Here is a 26,990-nt window from a genome sequence, read left to right as displayed (position 1 = left end):
CCACCCAGTCAGTCACCCACCCAGTCTTTCACCCACCCAGTCTGTCACCCACCCAGTCTGTCACCCACCCAGTCTGTCACCCACCCAGTCTGTCACCCACCCAGTCTGTCACCCACCCAGTCTGTCACCCACCCAGTCTGTCACCCACCCAGTCTGTCACCCACCCAGTCTGTCACCCACCCAGTCTGTCACCCACCCAGTCTGTCACCCACCCAGTCAGTCACCCACCCAGTCAGTCACCCACCCAGTCAGTCACCCAGACTAGTCACACACACAATTATTATTAGGAATGTATTCCATTTTATAAAAGTGGGAAGCGGGTAGGGCTAGGTGGCGAGTAGATTTTTTGGTTCAGCGAGTAGATTTTTGGGTGATTTGTCGACCACTGCATATAAATATACCCCCACAACCCCAATAAAATTCAGACTTTCCTTGGGGATGGTATCAGGTCAGGTCCGGTGCCTGCGACTGGGGAGGGGGCGGTGCCTGCGTGAGAGGGGTGGTGGAGCATGGCGGATACAGAGAGGAGGGGGGGCGGTGGATGCAGAAAGCAAAGGGGGGCCGGTAGCTTCGGAGAAGGGGGACAGTGGCTACGGGGGTGCCGGCAGCCGGTAGAGCAGTTGCCGACATGTCCGGCTCTGCCCTGCTGCATACTTCTCTCTCCCTGTTTGTACCACGCCGAGGTATCTGAGGCGGACGCACGCCGGTCCTCCCTCTCATGCCGGCACTGACGTCAGAGGATCCGGCGCGTGTCAGCCTCAGACACATCGGCGTGGGACAGACAGGGAGAGAGAAGTCTGCAGTGGGGGAGAGCCGGGCATGGCGGCAAAATGCTCTGACTGGCCGCCGCCACCCCCTCTCGTTCGGAGAGAGGTAATAACGGACATATACATGTTCGATATTACCTTTCATTTTTTACTGGACGCAGGGGCAAAATATCGAGCAGTCTGGTTCAAAAACTGGTCACCTGGCAACCCGAGAGACAAACCAAGAACTAACCGTGCTTTACTAGCCACTAAGGTGGCAAAGGGGGGTAGGTAGTGTAGTGTAATGTTTATATTATCCCCTGTGTGGTAACTAGTCATAGAAACCGGTGACTAGTTGACCCGTGGACTACTAAGGGGTTATATGTACGGTAATGTATTTTAACAACTATTATATCATCTATTCCATGTTGGTTTAGCTCATCTTGACTGTGTATATAATGGGCAGTATATTGGCCATTATATACATAGGAGAAAGGCAGGGCTAACGCCAGCCTGGAGCTGGTGATAAAATATTTGTGGTATTTCTGCCGTTCATCCCGTTGCGATAAATATCCAAACTTCATGTATGGCAGATTTTACGTGAAAATGTGATATTATACCTGTTTTGTATCGGATCTGATGCTTTTAACAGGTCCGATAAAGTGTGCTTTATTTTTGGCGCTGGAACACTGATTCATTGCACGCTACTAAGGCACTTTTTTATTAGCGGTAATACGGCATTTTTGGTTATCGCAGCTTGATGTATCTGGCCCTTTGACGCAAGTCAGGTTTAGTGATATTAAGTTCTAGTTGACCCGTAATGGTGTATGCAGATCTATCACTATTTGCAATTTAACATCAGTAATAAGACAATAGAGATGTAAAAACCACACAACACACATATTCCTGATTACCTTGTGCTGGCGCGTTACTTTTCCACAGTGTACCCCCTTGATACCAAGCTCTTTCTTATATTCATCTCCAGACCAGGAGCTCTGTGTGTGGGGGGAGGTCTGTGCAGGTTCTGTAGTAGATTTTCCTGTGGTACTGCAACGCCAGAAGGTTCTGTTCTTCCTCGTTTCTCGCAGAATTAACAAACCTAAAATTGGACAGTTGGTGAGGACTCAAAGTAATGTCTATTTTATAAAGGGAGAGCTGAAAAAAGATACAAGTTGTTAATAATAATAATAATAGCATGTTCTTGTATAGCGCTGCTAATTGTACGCAGTTATATTATCTGTTATTTATTTGATTACCACGTGTATTACTGCTGTGAAGCGCTACTGTATGTACATTAATGGCGCTATATAAATAAAGGCATACAAAATAAGTTACTTACAGAAAAGGCTTCTGTGTGCTTCCTCCACCACTTTATTTCTTCATCTTCTCTTTCCCGGAAGTGGAGACACTGACTACATCCAGGTCACAGCTCTGTGTCCTACTGCGCATGCTCACACTAAGGGGATCATGGGAGTTGTAGTTTTTAGATTCAAAACGGATCATGTGTCACATACTGTAGATTAGAAACGAGACAGTAACATTTCCCAGGCACTGTGCTAGGGAAAGATAGTTTCTGCTGCATGTAGATGTGTATACTCCGCCTGGTCCTTAATATATCTCAGTAAAGCTGCTTCAGTTCCTCCCTTTTGGCCAATGTTGTTATGACGGAGGTAACCTGGCTATGACATAACCCCTGAGGCTATAATACAACTAAAGACACACACAACTCTCTGCTGGTTTTGTCTTTAAAATGCAGATTGTCCTGATTTTATCATTTACTTTATTTTGAAAGTTAATAACAAGAGCCCCCCCCTCCGCTCCCTCACACAAAGCCCCCCTCCACTCCCTCACACATAGCCCCCCCTCCACTCCCTCACACATAACCCCCCCCTCCACTCCCTCATACATAGCCCCCCCTCCACTCCCTCACACAGAGCCCACCCTCCACTCCCTCACACAGAGCCCACCCTCCACTCCCTCACACAGAGCCCACCCTCCACTCCCTCACACAGAGCCCACCCTCCACTCCCTCACACAGAGCCCACCCTCCACTCCCTCACACAGAGCCCCCCCTCCACTCCCTCACACAGAGCCCCCCCTCCACTCCCTCACACAGAGCCCCCCCTCCACTCCCTCACACAGAGCCCCCCCTCCACTCCCTCACACAGAGCCCCCCCTCCACTCCCTCACACAGAGCCCCCCCTCCACTCCCTCACACAGAGCCCCCCCTCCACTCCCTCACACAGAGCTCCCCCTCCACTCCCTCACACAGAGCCCCCCCTCCACTCCCTCACACAGAGCCCCCCCTCCACTCCCTCACACAGAGCCCCCCTCCACTCCCTCACACAGAGCCCCCCCCACTCCCTCAGACAGAGCCCCCCCCCCACTCCCTCACACAGAGCCCCCCCCCCACTCCCTCACACAGAGCCCCCCCCCCCACACCTCCACTCCCTCACAGAGCCACCCCCTCCACTCCCTCACACAGAGCCCCCCCCCCCACTCCCTCACACAGAGCCCCCCTCCGCTCCCTCACACAGAGCCCCCCCTCTCCGCTCCCTCACACAGAGCCCCCCTTCTCCGCTCCCTCACACAGAGCCCTCCGCTCCCTCGCACAGAGCCCTCCCCCCCTCCGCTCCCTCGCACAGAGCCCTCCCCCCCTCCGCTCCCTCGCACAGAGCCCTCCCCCCCTCCGCTCCCTCGCACAGAGCCCTCCCCTCCCTCGCACAGAGCCCTCCCCCCCTCCGCTCCCTCGCACAGAGCCCTCCCCCCCTCCAATCCCTCGCACAGAGCCCTCCCCCCCTCCACTCCCTTGCTGTAAGGAATCTGGTGTCAGCGCGACCATTACTCACCTCCCGTCGGTACTCATGTGTCCAAGCGTCTGCAGCGCAATTCCCACATACCTCCGTTGTCTGCCACTGGCACTCTGGCTCCTCGCCATCACAGGATTGCACCAACCGAAGAGGTGCCTGTTGAACCGCAGCCTCTGCGTGTGTCCCCAGCTCCGCGCTCTATGCGCACACATGCATCTGTCTCTGTCCCCATGCGCATACGCGCGTCAGTCACCGAATCCACGCACACACGCACGCCAGCCCAAGACGATATGTGCATGCATTCCCAGCTTACAGAGCACACGCCTAACAGAGCACTTTTAACCACTGCGGATTGGACGACTACCCTCTCTGGCTCTCGACTTCGGCTCTACTTGGACTTCGTGACTTCTGGCATCCCTGTAACACGGCTTATACCTTCGACCATCCGCAACTCTCCAATACCTGATCTTGGCAACGGCAATAACTACTCCTGCTCTACTACCAGTACCGGCAAGTATTGTCTTCCTTACTATACCTGGCCTGGCAACACTAACACCACACTCTGGACGCGCTCCCTTTGCTGCGGGTGCGTGTATCCCTATGTCCCACCTCAGCACAGGGGACGGGTCTGGTCTGAGGGCAGCACCGGCGTAACATTATGTCGAGCCCACAAGACGCAGACCAGACTGAATTAGATATGAGGATTCCTTACGCAGGTGAATCTCAAGATTTTCGGGGCTTCATTAATCAATGTGAGGTACAATTTGAAATGCCCCCCCACCAGTTTTCTACTGGCCGAAAGAAGGTGGCCTACGTTTATAATCTGTTGACGGGTAGCGCACTGGCTTGGGCCTCCCCCATCTGGGAGCGGCGAGATGACCTTACCCAGAATTACTCAGCCTTCAAGACGGAATTCAGGCAAGTGTTTGATTCCCCCGCACGTCGGGAGGTGGCGTCTTCTTCTCTTTTACAGATTACTCAAGGGCGAAGACTGGTGACTGAATATGCCATAGAGTTCCGGACCCTTGCAGCAGAGACCAACTGGGAACAGGAGGCCTACGTCGCCGTATTCTGGCAAGGACTGTCAAACAGCATCAAGGATGTACTTGCTCTCCAACCCAGGCCAGGTCTTTTGGAGGATCTCATCACTCTGGCGATTAGAGTGGACCAACGTATTCAGGTACGCCGCACAGAGCGCAAGCGCACTCGCTCGGTAACCTCTTCGTCTCTCTCTCTCAGCACTACTACAGTCGCCAGGTCCACTTCACCGCTCCGTCCTTCCTTGGACTCATCCGAACCAATGCAGATGGGGGTTCAACGGGCTCGCACACCAATACGGCAATTCCGCCGCGCCGGGGAATTGTGCTATTATTGCGGACCTGCAAAAACATCTGACCCAAGAATGTCCTCAATCTCTGGAAAACGGGAACACCCAGTGAGTATGAAGGGGCTCTTCATGGGTGTTATGTCTCCTCGTCACCTTCCCCAAAAATGATTCCCTAAGAAACTCACTATACCCGTGTGCCTCTCAGGCCGTAAGTTCCGCGTCTCCACAGTAGCCTTCATAGACTCCGGAGCCGGAGGCAATTTCGTGGATCAAGAGTTCGCCAAACACTTCCAGATACCGCTCGTGGGGAAAAAGATTCCCATCGCCTTGGTCGGAATTGATGGGCATCCACTCACGCCGGCATTTATCTCATTAGAGACGGTTCCGGTTGTACTTTCCTCTGATAATCACAAGGAAACCCTGACCCTCGACGTAATTCAGGCTCCAGAAACACCCATAACCCTAGGTTTGCCATGGTTACAACTACACAACTCACGGATCAATTGGACATCCACCAACCCCATCACATGGGAACCAAGGTCAGGCGAACCACAGCGACTCCTAGCGAATACCACCGTTCCTGAGACGAACCTCCCTACGGTTTACCACCAGTTTCTGGACGTATTTAATAAGGTACAATCTGACCTTCTACCCCCACACAGGTCATATGACTGTCCTATTGACCTGATTCCTGGTTACACATTACCTAAGTCCAAGACTTATCCTCTGTCTCTCCCCGAAACTAAGGCTATGGACGAGTACATCCAGGAGAACCTGAAGAAAGGTTTTATTTGTCCATCTACTTCACCAGCTGGAGCAGGGTTCTTCTTCGTAAAGAAGAAGGATGGAACTTTAAGACCTTGTATTGATTATAGAGGGCTGAACCGCATCACCGTAAAGAATCGCTACCCACTCCCCCTTATCACTGAACTTTTTGATAGGTTGCAAGGTGCCAAAGTCTTCCCCAAGCTGGACCTCAGGGGAGCTTATAATCTTGTACGCATACGTCAAGGAGACGAATGGAAAACGGCCTTCAACACGCGTAGTGGCCACTACGAATACCTTGTCCGGCCTTTCGGACTGTGTAATTCTCCGGCAGTTTTTCAAGATTTCATTAACGATGTCTTCCGCAAAGTACTCAACGACTTCGTCATAGTCTATCTGGATGATATCCTGATTTTTTCGAAGAATTTACAGGACCACATCTTTCATACATCTTACGTGCTCTCTCGCCTTCGTGAACATCGCTTATATGCCAAGATGGAGAAATGTACCTTCCATCAGACTTCGACCCAGTTTCTAGGCTACATTATTTCCAGCGATGGTTTCATGATGGATCCGGACAAATTAAAAGCCGTTACTAACTGGCCTAGACCCGACTCTCTTAAATCCGTCCAGCGCTTCCTGGGATTTGCGAACTACTACCGCAAGTTTATCCGAAGAAGGGGGCCGATCCGTCGGTTTGGTCACCAGAGGCCAATACCGCCTTCAACACACTTAAGGAGGCTTTTGTGTCCGCACCGGTTCTCCATCACCCCAACACTGATCTCCCTTTCGTGTTGGAGGTGGACGCCTCTGATTCTGGCGCCGGTGCCATTCTATCCCAGAGACCTTCACCCCAAGAAAAATTGCATCCCTGCGCATTCTTTTCGAAGAGATTTACCTCGGCGGAGAGGAACTACGACGTGGGGAACAGAGAGTTACTGGCCATTAAAATGGCACTTCAAGAATGGAGGCATCTCCTGGAAGGGTCGAGGGAACCGTTCACCATCCTCACAGACCATAAGAATTTATTATATGTAGAGAACGCTCGCCGTCTGGGTCCATGGGAAGCCCGCTGGTCTTTGTTCTTTTCCAGATTTAATTTCCAACTGTCATATATTCCTGGGACTAAAAATGTCAAAGCCGATGCTCTCTCAAGACAACATTCTTCCGAAGAGAGACCAGAAGATTCCTTGGAGACCATTTTACCTCACGAGAAGATTTTCACTGTATCTTCCTTCAGAAGCTTTGACAAGATCGTCAAGTCACAAAGGTCCATTCCAAAGAACCTGAAGGTCCCCAGGGGCAAGCTCTTCGTGAGACCTAATTTCATACCCGAGGTTCTGGATTGGGGACATGCCTCGAGAGCAGCTGGTCATCCTGGCTACAAAAAGACTTTGGACCTTATACGTCACAACTTTTGGTGGCCCAAGATGTCCAAAGACATTTTCGAATATACGCACGCTTGTCCGGTCTGTGCGCAAAACAAGACAATTCATCAAAGGCCTCACGGTCTTTTCCTTCCTCTGCCCATCCCAGAACGTCCATAGTCACACATATCAATGGATTTTATTGTGGAGTTGCCAAGGTCCAAAGGGATGAATACGATTTTAGTAGTGGTGGATCGTTTTTCTAAGATGGCTCACTTTATCCCGCTCAAAGGACTTCCCACCTCACCCGCCCTTGCTGATATCTTCACTGATCACATCTTTCGCATTCATGGTATTCCTTCGTCCATCGTGTCTGACAGAGGGTCACAGTTCGGATCCAGATTTTGGAGAACTTTTACCAAAAGACTAGGGATCTCTTCTTCTTTTTCCTCAGCTTACCATCCTCAGTCCAATGGTCAAACAGAAAGGGTCAATCAGTCCCTGGAAAAATACCTGAGGTGTTTCATTTCCAATTCTCAGGAGGATTGGGCACAACTTTTGCCATGGGCCGAATATGCTTTTAACTCCGCTACCAACGAGTCCACCCGAGAGTCGCCATTTTTCATCAATTACGGTTTTCATCCCCCTTGTCTTCCCGTCTACAACATTCCTTCCGGAGTCCCGGCTGTAGACGACCGTGTCACATCTCTGCAATCAGCATGGTCCAAGATTCAGTCTGCTCTTCTTACCGCCTCTCAACGGGCCAAACATCAGGCAGATCGCCACCGCCGTCCAGCACCCAGATACAAGCCAGGGGATATGGTATGGCTGTCCTCAAGAAACATTTATTTGAAGGTACCTTCCCCAAAATTGGCGCCGAGGTTCCTGGGCCCTTTTCTGATAACTGAACAGATTAATCCGGTAGCATTCCGGCTTCAACTTCCCGACAGTATGAAGATACCAAACGTGTTTCACACATCTCTACTCAAGCCATTCGTATCCAGTCATTTCTTCCCCAACCATAACCGTAGGCCTGATCCGGTTATTACCCAGAATAGGGAAGAATATGAGGTCCAGTCCCTGCTCGATTCTCGCATATCCAGGGGTCAACTGCAGTTCCTCGTGCACTGGAAGGATTTCGGCCCAGAAGAAAGGTCTTGGGTTCCACTTCGTGATATCCACGCTCCGGTTCTTCTGAAGACTTTCAGGAAGAAGTTTCCAAACAAACCATTTAAGGACTGTCCTGAGGCCGTTCCTGAAAGGGGGGGGGGGTACTGTAAGGAATCTAAGCGCCGTCAGCGCGACCATTACTCACCTCAGGTCGGTACTCACGCGTCCAAGCGTCTGCAGCGCAATTCCCACATACCTCCGTTGTCTGCCACTGGCACTCTGGCTCCTCGCCATCACAGGATTGCACCAACTGAAGTGGTGCCTGTTGAACTGCAGCCTCTGCGTGTGTCCCCAGCTCCGCGCTCTATGCGCACACGTGCATCTGTCTCTTTCCCCATGCACATACGCGCATCAGTCACCGAATCCATGCACACACGCACGCCAGCCCCAGACGATATGTGCATGCATTCTCAGCTTACAGAGCACACGCCTAACAGAGCACTTTTAACCAATGCTCCTGCAGCGAGGCGTCGCCCCCAAGCATCACACAGTTCCATGCAAATCAATGATTACACTCAGCTGGGCTGTAACACCTCCCTCCTATCAGGGAGGACTCCTTGCAGTCCTCCAGGCCTGCCCCCTTTTCCCATTAGCCTGCCCAGCTTTATTATGCCTGTGATTCCCATCACTCATCGCTCGACATAGTTCTGTATGGATAGTAGAACTGGATAAACGTGTTATCCTGTCAGGTGCATCAGAATAAATATAGTAGTCGCTGCAGATGTGGATACATTATTACATGAACATTTTGGCATCAGATAGCAACTGGCCCAGCTCTGGGCACCAATGGTTGCAAAGACTCACGGTTTGGAGAATGAAACTGCCGTTGTTCGGTCCTCAGTGACTGTAGTGTTGCACCGCCAACCCTATCGTGACTGTGACATCACGTAGGGCGGTCAAGTGACCGGCGGTGATCTCCTCCGGGATCAACAAGTGGGGACTGACAGGCACCGTGTCTCATGTAAACTGCTGGTATAATCGTTGCACCGCTACCTCCAACGTAACTGCGACGTGGCGTGGGGCTGTCACGTGACCGGCGGTGATCTCCTCCGTGAGCAGCGGCTACCCGGCGTGCGTTCCAGCGATAAGCAGCAAGGGGATTCCTCCAGCAGCAGCGGAAAGAGCAGTGGAGCACAGCCGTAAAGCAAACAGGGTGTAGACATGGGTGGTGACTAAAAAAAGTTTATTGAAACAGACATGTGTAGCTGATGGATCCTCTGACGCGTTTCAGCCCTCAGGCCTTTGTCAAAGAGTCTTTGACAAAGGCCTGAGGGCTGAAACGCGTCAGAGGACCCATCAGCTACACATGTCTGTTTCAATAAACTTTTTTTAGTCACCACCCATGTCTACACCCTGTTTGCTTTACGGCTGTGCTCCGCTGCTCTTCCCGCTGCTGCTGGAGGAATCCCCTTAGTTCTGTATGGAAGCATTTGACTACTCTCTCAGTGACTCCTCAGGTATTGATGCAGATTGGACGACTACCCCCTCTGGCTCTCGACTTCGGCTCTACTTGGACTTCGTGACTTCTGGCATCCCTGTAACACGGCTTATACCTTCGACCATCCGCAACTCTCCAATCCTTGATCTTGGCAACGGCAATAACTACTCCTCCTCTACTACCGGTACCGGCAAGTATTGTCTTCCTTACTATACCTGGCCTGGCAACACTAACACCACACTCCGGACGCGCTCCCTTTGCTGCGGGTGCGTGTATCCCTACGTCCCACCTCAGCACAGGGGATGGGTCTGGTCTACGGGTAGCACCGGCGTAACACTCGCACAGAGCCCTCCCCCCCTCCGCTCCCTCGCACAGAGCCCTCCCCCCCTCCGCTCCCTCGCACAGAGCCCTCCCCCCCTACGCTCCCTCGCACAGAGCCCTTCCCCCTCCGCTCCCTCGCACAGAGCCCTCCCCCCTCCGCTCCCTCGCACAGAGCCCTCCCCCCCTCCGCTCCCTCGCACAGAGCCCTCCCCCCCTCCGCTCCCTCGCACAGAGCCCTCCCCTCTCCGCTCCCTCGCACAGAGCCCTCCCCCCCTCCGCTCCCTCGCACAGAGCCCTCCCCCCTCCGCTCCCTCGCACAGAGCCCTCCCCCCCTCCGCTCCCTCGCACAGAGCCCTCCCCCCCTCCGCTCTCTCGCACAGAGCCCTCCCCCCTCTGCTCCCTCGCACAGAGCCCTCCCCCCTCCGCTCCCTCGCACAGAGCCCTCCTTCGCACAGAGCCCTCCCCCCCTCCGCTCCTCGCACAGAGCCCTCCCCCCTCCGCTCCCTCGCACAGAGCCCTCCCCCCTCTGCTCCCTCGCACAGAGCCCTCCCCCATCCGCTCCCTCGCACAGAGCCCTCCCCCCTCCGCTCCCTCGCACAGAGCCCTCCCCCCCTCCGCTCCCTCGCACAGAGCCCTCCCCCCCTCTGCTCCCTCGCACAGAGCCCTCCCCCCCTCCGCTCCCTCGCACAGAGCCCTCCCCCCCTCCGCTCCCTCGCACAGAGCCCTCCCCCCCTCCGCTCCCTCGCACAGAGCCCTCCCCCCCTCCGCTCCCTCGCACAGAGCCCTCCCCCCCCGCTCCCTCGCACAGAGCCCTCCCCCCCTCCGCTCCCTCGCACAGAGCCCTCCGCTCCCTCGCACAGAGCCCTCCCCCCCTCCGCTCCCTTGCACAGAGCCCTCCCCCCTCCGCTCCCTCACACAGAGCCCTCCCCCCCTCTGCTCCCTCGCACAGAGCCCACCCCCCACTCCCTCGCACTGAGCCACCCCCCCCCCACTCCCTCACATAGAGCCCCCCCCCACTCCCTCACACAGAGCTCCCCCCCACAACCATAATTTTGGTATGTCCCTTGATGTGCAAGTCCTGTTTAAAAGATTTACTCAGTGGCCTTAAGAGGTGATAATTTTGGTATGTCCCTTGATGTGAAAGTCCTGTTTAAAAGATTTACTCAGTGGCCTTAAGCAGTGATAATTTTGGTATGTCCCTTGATGTGCAAGTCCTGTTTAAAAGATTTACTCAGTGGCCTTAGCAGTGATAATTTTGGTATGTCCCTTGATGTGCAAGTCCTGTTTAAAAGATTTACTCAGTGGCCTTAAGCAGTGATAATTTTGGTATATCCCTTGATGTGCAAGTCCTGTTTAAAAGATTTACTCAGTGGCCTTAAGCAGTGATAATTTTGGTATGTCCCTTAATGTGCAAGTCCTGTTTAAAAGATTTATTCAGTGGCCTTAAGCAGTGATAATTTTGGTATGTCCCTTGATGTGCAAGTCCTGTTTAAAAGATTTACTCAGTGGCCTTAAGCAGTGATAATTTTGGTATGTTTGAATATCAAAAGGTGTTTTTTCCCCCCTCTTAACTCTGTGCTGTTAATTGACCAACTGGAACAAGCTGATTTATTGGGGCGGGGGGAGGGTCATGTGACTGCTTTAGATGTATAAAACACTTATTCCCCTTGCATTGGCATCTTAAGAGTGAGGCATTTAAAGTGATAAATATAGTTAGACTATAGTTTGACTAGAGGTGACTGGGGACTGGATCTACTGCAAGCTCTTTTACTCAAGGCAACAACTGGTAAGCTATTCAGATCACACTATGATCCCATGCTTGCTAACCTGCATATTTCAACCCCCCACCCCTTTACAACTTATTCACTGCAGTCTCTCCCAAAACTGACTGCACAATACACTGAAACCCTGAATGACTCTAGCATTGCAATACAGCTAAACATTTGACAAGGAACAGGCACACACCTGCTGTTTAGTCTGCACACACTCACTCTGCTCACAACAGCTCCTTGCAGCACTGCCTACCTCTAGCATCATGAACCTGCTATGTATTTTAACTTTTTTCTTTCTCCTGGCCTCATGGAGATGTTACTCCCTCTATCCACTACAAACTCCTCCATCCGGCCCACACCCAACATCACCATACACCATGGACTACTCAAAAGCCTTTCACTATCTACTGAATGTTGGTGGAGAACTCTAAAAACCAGCACACCAACCACCTCTCACTCAAATGGCAAACATCACAAATCTACAACTTGCAAACAACTACCCAAATTTCTACCCATACTATTACTCTCTTTAGCAGGTGATATTGAACCTAACCCAGGTCCTCCCATTTCAGCTCTGTCCCATGCCCCTGAGAATTCCACCTTTAAATTCCAAAAAGGGCTATCTGTCGCCCATATAAACATCCGGAGCCTGCTGCCCAAACTGGACGAAATAAGGGCATGGTGCCTTATGCATAAACCCAAAGCCATCGTTCTTACAGAAACATGGCTATCCCCTAAAACCCCTGATGCAAATATCGCCATTCAGGGATACTCCATTTTTAGGAGAGATAGGTCAAAGAGAGGAGGGGTGTTATTTTATATTGCAGACACATTACAATTTACTCTGTTAAATTGCCCACCAAGCCCACCCTCTTTTGAAATTCTAGTTGGCAAAATCTGCCTCCCCTTTTCTAAGCCCATCTTGCTTGCTGGCATCTACCGCCCCCTTCAAGCCCCTTTACAATCCCTGATTGATATCACCCAATTTCTTGGCTCCATTTCCTCTCTGAATGAGAAGAGTGAGCTGCTAGTTCTTGGGGATTTCACCTTCAATTGGCTTGACCCTAAAAACCACAAAATCCAGATACAAATCAAGTCACTTAACCTATCGCAACTCATTTCCCAACCCACACGGATAAACCTGAAATCGCATAACCATTCCTTGCTAGACTGGATTCTCTCCTCAAACCCCAGCAGAATCCAATCCTCTGGCATCCTTCCTGATATTTTCAGTGACCATGCAATAGTGTACTGTGAAAGGAAAATTAAACCGCCCCATTCAAGCCCTAAAGTTCTCCTCACTAGAACATTTAAAAACTTTAACCCACAACAGTTTCTGGATGACCTTACCAACTGCCCATGGCATAGAATCGATTTAATTCCTGACCCTGATTCTGCGCTCGACTATTTCCAATCTGAGTTCTTAAAACTCTGCGATACCCATGCTCCACTATGCAAAATAAGGGTACGGGGGGCCCACCTTCCATGGGTTACACCTGACCTTATAGCACTCTACCAGTTCAGGGATGCCTTGTGGAAAAGCTGCAAAGTAGCTGGCACTACCAAGGATCACAATCACTACAGATGCATGAGGAACATGTGCACAAGGCAAACAAGGCATGCAAAAGCACAATATTACTCTGACAATCTCCACCAAAATGCATCAAACCCAGCTAACTTCTGGAAGGTTATCAACAATATATTCCAGCCTTCTAACCATCAACAACCAAGTAATATCACTAAGGGGGATATTACTCTGACAAACCCCACTGACATTGCAAATGCATTCAATGATTACTTTGTGGGGTGTGCCACTAACGTATTAGCGAAACGCATCCCAAACCACAAACCTGAATCTCATCCTGGGAGTACCCCTATAGTCCCACCCCCTCCCAACACTGCCCACAATTTTCAATTTGGCCCAGTATCTGAAGAGGAGATTATACAAGCGCTCCTCAAACTAAAACTAAGCAGCCAATGTGGACCTGACTTACTACAATCTAGGTTCCTACCACTTGGTGCCCCAGCCATTGCCAAACCAATTGCGTCCATAGTCAACTCTATCCTGTCTGCAGGCCATATCCCTAAGACCTGGAAAACTGCCAGAGTTGTCCCAATCTTCAAAAGTGGGGACAAAAATACTGTCTCAAACTACAGACCAATCTCACTTCACCCAATTCTATCCAAAGTCATGGAAAAATGTGTCCACTCCCAACTAAGAGATTTCTATACCAAAATAAATTTCCCTAGCCAATTCCAATCTGGCTTTCGTCCCAAACACTCCACCGTAACTACTGTACCCTGCTAAAAGTTTGCAATGAAATCCAGTGTGGAATGGAACGGGGACAACTCACTGGTGCAGTATTCCTAGATTTTGCAACGGCTTTTGACACAGTTGATCATGCTATCCTGCTTAACAAACTCCAGAGCTCTGGAATAGGGAAGCATGCTTTAAACTGGTTTCAGTCCTACCTATCAGGAAGATCCCAACATGTGTCCATCTCAGGCTCTAACTCCAACCCCCTGGATATCACCTGTGATGTCCCGCAAGGCTCTGTTCTGGGGCCCCTACTCTTCTCAGTGTTCATTAATGATCTTCCCACAGCTTGTAAGGAAGCCTCAATACACATGTACAGTATGCAGATGACACAATCCTATATGCACACAGCCATAGCCTCTCTGACCTTCAACACATACTTCAGTCTGACTTTTTGAGACTCGAAAACTGGATTTCCCAAAACAAACTGTTTTTAAACACTGACAAGACTGTAACAATGGTATTTGGGACCAAGACTAAATTTGTAAAGCTTCCAGTGACTGAGCTCCTGATTAGAACCAACGCTAACACCACCCTAACACCTGTCACTAGTTTTAAATACCTGGGCTTATGGTTTGACTCCCACTTAACATTCGGGATGCACATTGATACCCTGACAACCAAGACCTACGCCAAACTAGGGGTACTTTACAGGAAAAAATCCTCCCTAAGTCTCCTGGTCAGAAAGTGTATCGCACAGCAGATACTAATGCCAATTATTGACTATGGAGACATAGTATATGGCTCGGCACGTCAAACCCACCTTAGCAAACTTGACACCCTCTACAATTCAATTTGTCGTTTTGTTCTCCAATGCAACTACAACACACATCACTGCGAAATGCTCAAAGAACTAGATTGGTCAACACTAGAGTCTAGGCGCAAAGTTCACCTTTTCTGTCTCACCCTCAAATACTTTCTGGGCAAGCTACCCAGCTACCTGAACAAGCTCCTCACCCCTACCACATGCAGCACCTATCACCTGAGATCAGACTCCAAAAGACTGTTCATGGTCCCAAGGCTCAACAAAGTATCCGGACGTTCCTCCTTCTCCTACCGTGCACCCCAAAACTGGAACAACCTACCAGAGACTCTCACATCCACCACCAGTTTAAGTTCTTTCAAATCTAAGGCTGTCTCACATTTTAACCTGGTCTGTAACTGTTTCATACCCTCATAATATATATTTTCTTTAACAGTGCACGCAATGTCTTGTATATAATGTATACCCTGTTCATTTATGTAACTGTACTTGTAACCATGTATTATCTGTTTTACTCTGTGCCCAGGACATACTTGAAAACGAGAGGTAACTCTCAATGTATTACTTCCTGGTAAAATATTTTATAAATAAAATAAATAACAACCTCACACAGAGACCCCCCACTCACTCACACAGAGAAACCCCTCCACTCATTCACACAGAGCCCCCCCTCCACTCCCTCACACAGAGCCCCCCCTCCACTCCCTCACACAGAGCCCGCCCTCCACTCCCTCACACAGAGCCCCCCCTCCACTCCCTCACACAGAGCCCGCCCTCCACTCCCTCACACAGAGCCCGCCCTCCACTCCCTCACACAGAGCCCGCCCTCCACTCCCTCACACAGAGCCCGCCCTCCACTCCCTCACACAGAGCCCGCCCTCCACTCCCTCACACAGAGCCCGCCCTCCACTCCCTCACACAGAGCCCGCCCTCCACTCCCTCACACAGAGCCCGCCCTCCACTCCCTCACACAGAGCCCGCCCTCCACTCCCTCACACAGAGCCCGCCCTCCACTCCCTCACACAGAGCCCGCCCTCCACTCCCTCACACAGAGCCCGCCCTCCACTCCCTCACACAGAGCCCGCCCTCCACTCCCTCACACAGAGCCCGCCCTCCACTCCCTCACACAGAGCCCGCCCTCCACTCCCTCACACAGAGCCCGCCCTCCACTCCCTCACACAGAGCCCGCCCTCCACTCCCTCACACAGAGCCCGCCCTCCACTCCCTCACACAGAGCCCGCCCTCCACTCCCTCACACAGAGCCCCCCCACTACCTCACACAGAGCCCCCCCCACTCCCTCACACAGAGCCCCCCCACTCCCTCACACAGAGCCCCCCCACTCCCTCACACAGAGCCCCCCCCACTCCCTCACACAGAGCCCCACCCCCACTCCCTCACACAGAGCCCCACCCCCACACCCTCACACAGAGCCCCCCCCACTCCCTCACACAGAGCCCCTCCCACTTCCTCACACAGAGCCCCCCCCCACTCCCTCACACAGAGCCCCCCCCACTCCCTCACACAGAGCCCCCCCCCCAACTCCCTCACACAGAGCCCCCCCCCACTCCCTCACACAGAGCCCCCCCCCCACTCCCCACTCCCTCACACAGAGCCCACTCCCTCACACAGAGCCCACCCCCCACTCCCTCACACAGAGCCCACCCCCACTCCCTCACACAGAGACCACCCCGCCCCCTCACACTGAGCCCCCCCCGCTCCCACACACGGAGCCCCCCCGCTCACTCACAGAGCCCCCCCGCTTCCTCACACAGAGCCCCCCTGCTCCCTCACACAGAGCCCCCCCCCCCCGCTCCCTCACACAGAGCCCCCCCTCCACTCCCTCACACAGAGCCCCCCCTCCACTCCCTCACACAGAGCCCCCCCTCCACTCCCTCACACAGAGCCCCCCTCCACTCCCTCACACAGAGCCCTCCCTCCACTCCCTCACACAGAGCCCCTCCTCCACTCCCTCACACAGAGCCCCACCCCTCCATCACACAGAGACCCCCTCCCTCACACAGAGACCCCCCTCCCTCATACAGAGCCCCCCCTCCACTCCCTCACACAGACCCCCCCCTACACTCCCTCACACAGACCCCCCCCCTCCACTCCCTCACACAGACCCCCCCCTCCACTCCCTCACACAGACCCCCCCCCTCCACTCCCTCACACAGAGCCCCCCTCCACTCCCTGACAGAGAGCCCCCCCTTCCACTCCCTCACACAGATCCCCCCTTCCACTCCCTCACACAGATACCCCCCTCCACTCCCTCACACAGAGCAACCCCCAGTCTCTCACACAGAGCCCCCCCGCTCCCTCACACAGAGCCCCCCTCTCTCACTCAAACAGAGCCCCCCTCTCTCCCTCACACAGATCCCCCCCTCCCTCAGATCCCCCCTTCATTCCCTCACACAGAGCCCCCCCTCCGCTCCCTCACACAGAGCCCCCCCCTCCACTCCCTCACACAGAGCCCACCCCCTCCGCTCCCTCACACAGAGTCTCCCCCTCTGCTCCCTCACACAGAGCCCACCCCCTCCACTCTTTCACACAGAGCCCCCCTTCCACTCCCTCACACAGAATCCCTCCCACAAACTCCCTCACACAGAATCCCTCCCACAGCCCCCCCCACTCCCTCACACAGAGCCCCCCGCTCCCTCACACAGATCGCCCCCTTGCTCCCTCACACAAAGCCACCCCCTCTCCCTCACACAAAGCCACCCCCTCTCCCTCACACAGAGCCCCCCCCCACTCCACTCCCTCACACAGAGCCCCCCTCCACTCCATCACACAGAGCCCCCCCTCCACTCCCTCACACAGAGCCCCCCCTCCACTCCCTCACACAGAGCCCCCCCGCCACTCCCTCACACAGAGCCCCCCCGCCACTCCCTCACACAGAACCCCCCTCCACTCCCTCATACAGAGCCCTCCCTCCACTCCCTCACACAGACCCCCCCCCCTCCACTCCCTGACACAGAGCCCCCCTCCACTCCCTGACACAGAGCCCCCCCTTCCACTCCCTCACACAGATCCCCCCTTCCACTCCCTCACACAGATACCCCCCTCCACTCCCTCACACAGAGCAACCCCCAGTCTCTCACACAGAGCCCCCCCGCTCCCTCACACAGAGCCCCCCTCTCTCCCTCAAACAGAGCCCCCCTCTCTCCCTCACACAGATCCCCCCCTCCCTCAGATCCCCCCTTCATTCCCTCACACAGAGCCCCCCCTCCGCTCCCTCACACAGAGCCCCCCCTCCACTCCCTCACACAGAGCCCACCCCCTCCGCTCCCTCACACAGAGTCTCCCCCTCTGCTCCCTCACACAGAGCCCACCCCCTCCACTCTTTCACACAGAGCCCCCCTTCCACTCCCTCACACAGAATCCCTCCCACAAACTCCCTCACACAGAATCCCTCCCACAGCCCCCCCCCCACTCCCTCACACAGAGCCCCCCGCTCCCTCACACAGATCGCCCCCTTGCTCCCTCACACAAAGCCACCCCCTCTCCCTCACACAAAGCCACCCCCTCTCCCTCACACAGAGCCCCCCCCCACTCCACTCCCTCACACAGAGCCCCCCTCCACTCCATCACACAGAGCCCCCCCTCCACTCCCTCACACAGAGCCCCCCCTCCACTCCCTCACACAGAGCCCCCCCGCCACTCCCTCACACAGAGCCCCCCCGCCACTCCCTCACACAGAACCCCCCTCCACTCCCTCATACAGAGCCCTCCCTCCACTCCCTCACACAGACCCCCCCCCCCTCCACTCCCTGACACAGAGCCCCCCTCCACTCCCTGACACAGAGCCCCCCCTTCCACTCCCTCACACAGATCCCCCCCTTCCACTCCCTCACACAGATACCCCCCTCCACTCCCTCACACAGGGCAACCCCCCACTCTCTCACACAGAGCCCCCCTGCTCCCTCACACAGAGCCCCCCTCTCTCCCTCAAACAGAGCCCCCCTCTCTCCCTCACACAGATCCCCCCTCCCTCACACAGATCCCCCCTCCCTCAGATCCTCCCTTCATTCCCTCACACAGAGCCCCCCCTCCGCTCCCTCACACAGAGCCCCCCCTCCACTCCCTTACACAGAGCACACACCCTCCACTCCCTCACACAGAGTCCCCCCCTCTGCTCCCTCACACAGAGCCCACCCCCTCCACTCCCTCACACAGAGCCCCCCTTCCACTCCCTCACACAGAATCCCTCCCACAGACTCCCTCACACAGAATCCCTCCCACAGCCCCCCCCCACTCCCTCACACAGAGCCCCCCGCTCCCTCATACAGATCGCCCCCTCGCTCCCTCACACAAAGCCACCCCCTCTCCCTCACACAAAGCCACCCCCTCTCCCTCACACAGAGCCCCCCCCCCACTCCACTCCCTCACACAGAGCCCCCCTCCACTCCATCACACAGAGCCCCCCTCCACTCCCTCACACCGAGCCCTCCCTCCACTCCCTCACATAGAGCCCCCCCTCCACTCCCTCACCCAAAGCCCCCTCTCCACTCCCTCACACAGAGCCCCCCCTCCACTCCCTCACACAGAGCCCCCTCCCTCACACAGAGCCCCCCCTCCACTCTCTCACACAGAACCCCCCCCATCCACTCCCTCACACAGATCCTCCCCCTTCCACTCCCTCACACAGAGCCTCCCCCGCTCCCTCACACAGAGCCCCCCCCCGCTCCCTCACACAGAGCGCCCCCTCGCTCCCTCACACAAAGCCACCCCCTCTTCCTCACACAAAGCCACCCCCTCTCCCTCACACAGAGCCCCCCCCCACTCCACTCCCTCACACAGAGCCCCCCCTCCACTCCATCACACAGAGACCCCCCTCCACTCCCTCACACAGAGCCCCCCCTCCACTCCCTCACACAGAGCCCCCCCTCCACTCCCTCACACAGAGCCCCCCCTCCACTCCCTCACATAGAGCCCCCCTCCACTCCCTCACCCAAAGCCCCCTCTCCACTCCCTCACACAGAGCCCCCCCTCCACTCCCTCACACAGAGCCCCTCCACTCCATCACACAGAGCCCCCCCTCCCTCACACAGAGCACCCCCCTCCACTCACTCACACAGAGCCCCCCCTGCACTCCCTCACACAGAGCCCCCCCTCCACTCCCTCACACAAAGCCCCCCCTCTACTCAATCACACAGAGCCACCCCTCCACTCCCTCACACAGAGCCCCCCCTCCACACCCTAACACACAGAGCCCCCCCTCCACTCCCTCACACAGAGCCCCCCCTCCACTCCCTCACACAGAGCCCCCCCTCCACTCCCTCACACAGAGCACCCCCCTCCATACCCTCACACAGAGCCCCCACCTCCACTCCCTCACACAGAGCCCCCCCTCCCTCACACAGAGCACCCCCCTCCACTCTCTCACACAGAACCCCCCCTTCCACTCCCTCACACAGAGCCCCCCCACCCTCATACAGATCCCCCTTCCCTCAGATCCCCCCCTCCATTCCGTCACACAGAGCACACCCCCTCCGCTACCTCACAAAGCGCCCACCCCCTCCACTCCCTCACACAGAGCCCACCCCCTCCACTCCCTCACACAGAGCCCCCCCTCCACTCCCTCACACAGAGCCCCCCCTCCACTCCCTCACACAGAGCCCACACCCTCCACTCCCTCACATAGGCCCCCCCCCCTTCCACTCCCTCACACAGATCTCCCCCCTCCACAGAGCCCCCCCCCACTCCATCACACAGAGCCCCCCCTCCACTCCCTCACACAGAGCCCCCCCTCCACTCCCTCACACAGAGCCCCCCTCCACTCCCTCACAAAGAGCCTTACTCCACTCCCTCACACAGAGCCCTCCACTCCCTCACACAGAGCCCCCCGCTCCCTAACACAGAGCCCCCCATCCACTCCCTCACACAGAGCCCCCCCCCTCCACTCCCTCACACAGATCCCCCCTCTTCACTCCCTCACACAGAGCCCCCCTTCGCTCCCTCACACGAGCCCCCCCTCCCTCACACAGAGCCCCCCTCCCACAGATCCCCCCCACTCCCTCACACAGTGCCCCCCGCTCCCTCACACAGAGCCCCCCTCCCTCACACAGAGCCCCCCCCTCCCTCACACAGAGCCCCCCCACTCCCTCACACAGAGCCCCACCCCTCCCTCACACAGAGACCCCCTCCCTCACACAGAGCCCCCCCTCCCTCACACAGAGCCCCCTCCTCCACTCCCTCACACAGACCCCCCCCTACACTCCCTCACATAGAGCCCCCACTCCACTTCCTCACCCAAAGCCCCCTCTCCACTCCCTCACACAGAGCCCCCCCTCCAATCCCTCACACAGAGCCCCCCTCCACTCCCTCACACAGAGCCCCCCCTTCCACTCCCTCACACAGATCCCCCCCTCCACTCCCTCACACAGAGCAACCCAACACTCTCTCACACAGAGCCCCCCCCCGCTCCCTCACACAGAGCCCCCCTCTCTCCCTCATACAGAGCCCCCCTCTCTCCCTCACACAGATCCCCCCCTCCCTCACACAGATCCCCCCTCCCTCAGATCCCCCCTCCATTCCCTCACACAGAGCCCCCCCCTCCGCTCCCTCACACAGAGCCCCCCCTCTGCTCCCTCACACAGAGCCCCCCCTCCACTCCCTCACAGAGAGCCCACCCCCTCCACTCCCTCACACAGAGTCCACCCCCTCCACTCCCTCACACAGAGTCCACCCCTCTGCTCCCTCACAGAGCCCACCCCCTCCACTCCCTCACACAGAATCCCTCCCACAGACTCTCTCACACAGAATCCCTCCCACAGCCTCCCCCACTCCCTCACACAGAGCCCACCCTCCACTCTCTCACACAGAACCCCCCCTTCCACTCCCTCACACAGATCCTCCCCCCTCCACTCCCTCACACAGAGCCCCACCCTCCCTCATACAGATCCCCCCTCCCTCAGATCCCCCCCCCTCACTCCCTCACACAGAGCCTCCCCCGCTCCCTCACACAGAGCCCCCCCCGCTCCCTTACACAGAGCCCCCCCCCGCTCCCTCACACAGAGCGCCCACGCGCTCCCTCACACAAAGCCACCCCCTCTCCCTCACACAAAGCCACCCTCTCTACCTCACACAGAGCCCCTCCCACTCCACTCCCTCACACAGAGCCCCCACTCCACTCCATCACACAGAGCCCCCACTCCACTCCCTCACACAGAGCCCCCCCCTCCACTCCCTCACACAGAGCCCCCCCTCCACTCCCTCACCCAAAGCCCCCTCTCCACTCCCTCACACAGAGCCCCCCCTCTACTCCCTCACACAGAGCCCCCCCTCCACTCCCTCACACAGAGCCCCCCCTCCACTCCCTCACACAGAGCCCCCCTCCACTCCCTCACACAGAGCCCCCCCTCCACTCCCTCACACAGAGCCCCCCCGCCACTACCTCACACAGAGCACCCCCTCCACTCCCTCACACAGAGCCCCCACCTCCACTCCCTCACACAGAGCCCCCCCTCCCTCACACAGAGCACCCCCCTCCACTCTCTCACACAGAACCCCCCCTTCCACTCCCTAACACAGAGCCCCCCCTCCCTCATACAGATCCCCCCTCCCTCAGATCCCCCCCTTAATTCCCTCACACAGAGCCCACCCCCTCCTCTACCTCACAAAGAGCCCACCCCCTCCAATCCCTCACACAGAGCCCCCACTCCGCACCCTCACACAGAGCCCCCCCTCCGCTCCCTCACACAGAGCCCACACCCTCCACTCCCTCACATAGGGCCCCACCTTCCACTCCCTCACACAGATCTCCCCCCTTCACAGAGCCCCCCCCCCACTCCATCACACAGAGCCCCCCCTCCACTCCCTCACACAGAGCCCCCCCTCCACTCCCTCACACAGAGCCCCCCTCCACTCCCTCACACAGAGCCCCCCTCCACTCCCTCACACAGAGCCTTCCTCCACTCCCTCACACAGAGCCCCCCGCTCCCTCACACAGAGCCCCCCGTCCACTCCCTCACACAGAGCCCCCCCCCTCCACTCCCTCACACAGATCCCCCCTCCACTCCCTCACACAGAGCCCCCCTGCTCCCTCAAATGAGCCCCCCCTCCCTCACACAGAACCCCCCTCCCTCAGATCCCCCCCCACTTCATCACACAGTGCCTCCCCGCTCCCTCACACAGATCCCACCGCTCCCTCACACAGAGCCCCCCCTCCACTCCCTCACACAGAGCCCCCCCTCCACTCCCTCACACAGAGCCCCCCCTCCACTCCCTCACACAGAGCCCACCCCCTCCTCTACCTCACAAAGAGCCCACCCCCTCCAATCCCTCACACAGAGCCCCCACTCCGCACCCTCACACAGAGCCCCCCCTCCGCTCCCTCACACAGAGCCCACACCCTCCACTCCCTCACATAGGGCCCCACCTTCCACTCCCTCACACAGATCTCCCCCCTTCACAGAGCCCCCCCCCCACTCCATCACACAGAGCCCCCCCTCCACTCCCTCACACAGAGCCCCCCCTCCACTCCCTCACACAGAGCCCCCCTCCACTCCCTCACACAGAGCCCCCCTCCACTCCCTCACACAGAGCCTTCCTCCACTCCCTCACACAGAGCCCCCCGCTCCCTCACACAGAGCCCCCCGTCCACTCCCTCACACAGAGCCCCCCCCTCCACTCCCTCACACAGATCCCCCCTCCACTCCCTCACACAGAGCCCCCCTGCTCCCTCAAATGAGCCCCCCCTCCCTCACACAGAACCCCCCTCCCTCAGATCCCCCCCCACTTCATCACACAGTGCCTCCCCGCTCCCTCACACAGATCCCACCGCTCCCTCACACAGAGCCCCCCCTCCACTCCCTCACACAGAGCCCCCCCTCCACTCCCTCACACAGAGCCCCCCCTCCACTCCCTCACACAGAGCCCCCCCTCCACTCCCTCACACAGAGCCCCCCCCTCCACTCCCTCACACAGAGCCCCCCCCAACTCTCTCACACAGAGCCCCCTCCTCCCTCACACAGGGCCCCCCCTCCCTCATACAGAGCCCCTTCCACTCCCTTACACAGAGCCCCCCCTCCACTCCCTCACACAGAGCCCCCCCTCCACTCCCTCACACAGAGCCCCCCTCCACTCCCTCACTCAGAGCCCCCCCTCCACTCCCTCACTCAGAGCCCCCCCTCCACTCCCTCACTCAGAGCCCCCTCTCCACTCCCTCACTCAGAGCCCGCCCTCCACTCGCTCACACAGAGCCCCCCTCCACTCGCTCACAGAGACCCCCCCTCCACTCACTCAGACAGAGACCCCCCTCCACTCGCTCACACAGAGACCCCCCTCCACTCGCTCACACAGAGACCCCCCTCCACTCGCTCACACAGGGCCCCCCTCCATTCCTTCACACAGAGCCTCCCCCCTCCACACCCTCACACAGAGCACCCCCCTCCACTCCCTCACACAGAGCCCCCCTCCACTCCCTTCACACAGAGCCCCCCCTCCACTCCCTCACACAGAGCCCCCCCTCCATTCCCTCACACAGAGCCCCCCCTCCATTCCCTCACACAGAGCCCCCCCTCCATTCCCTCACACAGAGCCCCCCTCCACTCCCTCACACAGAGACCCCCCTCCACTCCCTCACACAGAGACCCCCCTCCACTCCCTCACACAGAGCCCCCCCTCCACTCCCTCACTCAGAGCCCCCCCTCCACTCCCTCACTCAGAGCCCCCTCTCCACTCCCTCACTCAGAGCCCGCCCTCCACTCGCTCACACAGAGCCCCCCTCCACTCGCTCACAGAGACCCCCCCTCCACTCACTCAGACAGAGACCCCCCTCCACTCGCTCACACAGAGACCCCCCTCCACTCGCTCACACAGAGACCCCCCTCCACTCGCTCACACAGGGCCCCCCTCCATTCCTTCACACAGAGCCTCCCCCCTCCACACCCTCACACAGAGCACCCCCCTCCACTCCCTCACACAGAGCCCCCCTCCACTCCCTTCACACAGAGCCCCCCCTCCACTCCCTCACACAGAGCCCCCCCTCCATTCCCTCACACAGAGCCCCCCCTCCATTCCCTCACACAGAGCCCCCCCTCCATTCCCTCACACAGAGCCCCCCTCCACTCCCTCACACAGAGACCCCCCTCCACACCCTCACACAGAGACCCCCCTCCACACCCTCACACAGAGACCCCCCTCCACACCCTCACACAGAGACCCCCCTCAACTCCCACACACAGAGCCCCCCTCCACTCCCTCACACAGAACCCCCCTCCACTCCCTCACACAGAGCCACCCCCTCCACTCCCTCACACAGAGCCCCCCCTCCACTCCCTAACACAGAGCCCCCCCTCCACTCCCTAACACAGAGCCCCCCCTCCACTCCCTAACACAGAGCCCCCCCTCCACTCACTCACACAGAGCCCCCCCTCCACTCCCTCACACAGAGCCCCCCCTCCACTCCCTCACACAGAGCCCCCCCTCCACTCCCTCACACAGAGCCCCCCCTCCACTCCCTCACACAGAGCCCCCCCTCCACTCCCTCACACAGAGCACCCCCCTCCATTCCCTCACACAGAGCCCCCACCTCCACTCCCTCACACAGAGCCCCCCCTCCCTCACACAGAGCACCCCCCTCCACTCTCTCACACAGAACCCCCCCCTTCCACTCCCTCACACAGATCCTCCCCCCTCCACTCCCTAACACACAGCCCCCCCTCCCTCATACAGATCCCCCCTCCCTCAGATACCCCCCTCCATTCCATCACACAGAGCACACCCCCTCCGCTACCTCACAAAGAGCCCACCCCCTCCACTCCCTCACACAGAGCCCACCCCCTCCACTCCATCACACAGAGCCCCCACTCCGCTCCCTCACACAGAGCCCCCCCTCCGCTCCCTCACACAGAGCCCACCCCCTCCACTCCCTCACATAGGGCCCCCCCTTCCACTCCCTCACACAGATCTCCCCCCTCCACACTCCCCCACAGAGCCCCCCCCACTTCATCACACAGAGCCCCCCCTCCACTCCCTCAAACAGAGCCCCCCCTCCACTCCCTCAAACAGAGCCCCCCTCACTCCCTCACACAGAGCCCCCCGCTCCCTCACACAGAGACCCCCTCCCTCACACAGAGCCCCCCCTCCCTCACACAAAGCCCCCCCTCCACTCCCTCACACAGACCCCTCCCTACACTCCCTCACATAGAGCCCCCCCTCCACTCCCTCACCCAAAGCCCCCTCTCCACTCCCTCACACAGAGCCCCCCCTCCACTCCCTCACACAGAGCCCCCCCTCCACTCCCTCACAGAGAGCCCCCCTCCACTCCCTGACACAGAGCCCCCCCCTTCTACTCCCTCACACAGATCCCCCCCTCCACTCCCTCACACAGAGCAACCCAACACTCTCTCACACAGAGCCCCCCCCGCTCCCTCACACAGAGCCCCCCTCTCTCCCTCATACAGAGCCCCCCTCTCTCCCTCACACAGATCCCCCCACCTCCCTCACACAGATCCCCCCACCCTCAGATCCCCCCTCCATTCCCTCACACTGAGCCCCCCCTCCGCTCCCTCACACAGAGCCCCCCCTCCGCTCCCTCACAGAGCCCACCCCCTCCACTCCCTCACACAGAATCCCTCCCACAGACTCCCTCACACAGAATCCCTCCCACAGCCCCCCCCACTCCCTCACACAGAGCCCCCCTCCCTCACACAGAGCCCCCCCTCCACTCTCTCACACAGAACTCCCCCTTCCACTCCCTCACACAGATCCTCCCCCCTCCACTCCCTCACACAGAGCCCCACCCTCCCTCATACAGATCCCCCCTCCCTCAGATCCCCCCCCCACTCCCTCACACAGAGCCTCCCCCGCTCCCTCACACAGAGCCCCCCCCCACTCCCTTACACAGAGCCCCCCCCCCCCGCTCCCTCACACAGAGCGCCCCCTCGCTCCCTCACACATAGCCACCCCCTCTCCCTCACACAAAGCCACCCTCTCTCCCTCACACAGAGCCCCCCCCACTCCACTCCCTCACACAGAGCCCCCCCTCCACTCCATCACACAGAGCCCCCACTCCACTCCCTCACACAGAGCCCCCCTCCTCCACTCCCTCACACAGAGCCCCCCTCCACTCCCTCACCCAAAGCCCCCTCTCCACTCCCTCACACAGAGCCCCCCCCACTCCTTCACACAGAGCCCCCTCCACTCCCTCACACAGAGCCCCCCCTCCACTCCCTCACACAGAGCCCCCCCT

This window comes from Ascaphus truei, chromosome 15 (genome assembly GCF_040206685.1).
Source record: "Ascaphus truei isolate aAscTru1 chromosome 15, aAscTru1.hap1, whole genome shotgun sequence".
NCBI classification, from domain to species: domain Eukaryota; kingdom Metazoa; phylum Chordata; class Amphibia; order Anura; family Ascaphidae; genus Ascaphus; species Ascaphus truei.
This window is presented reverse-complemented; position numbering follows the sequence as displayed.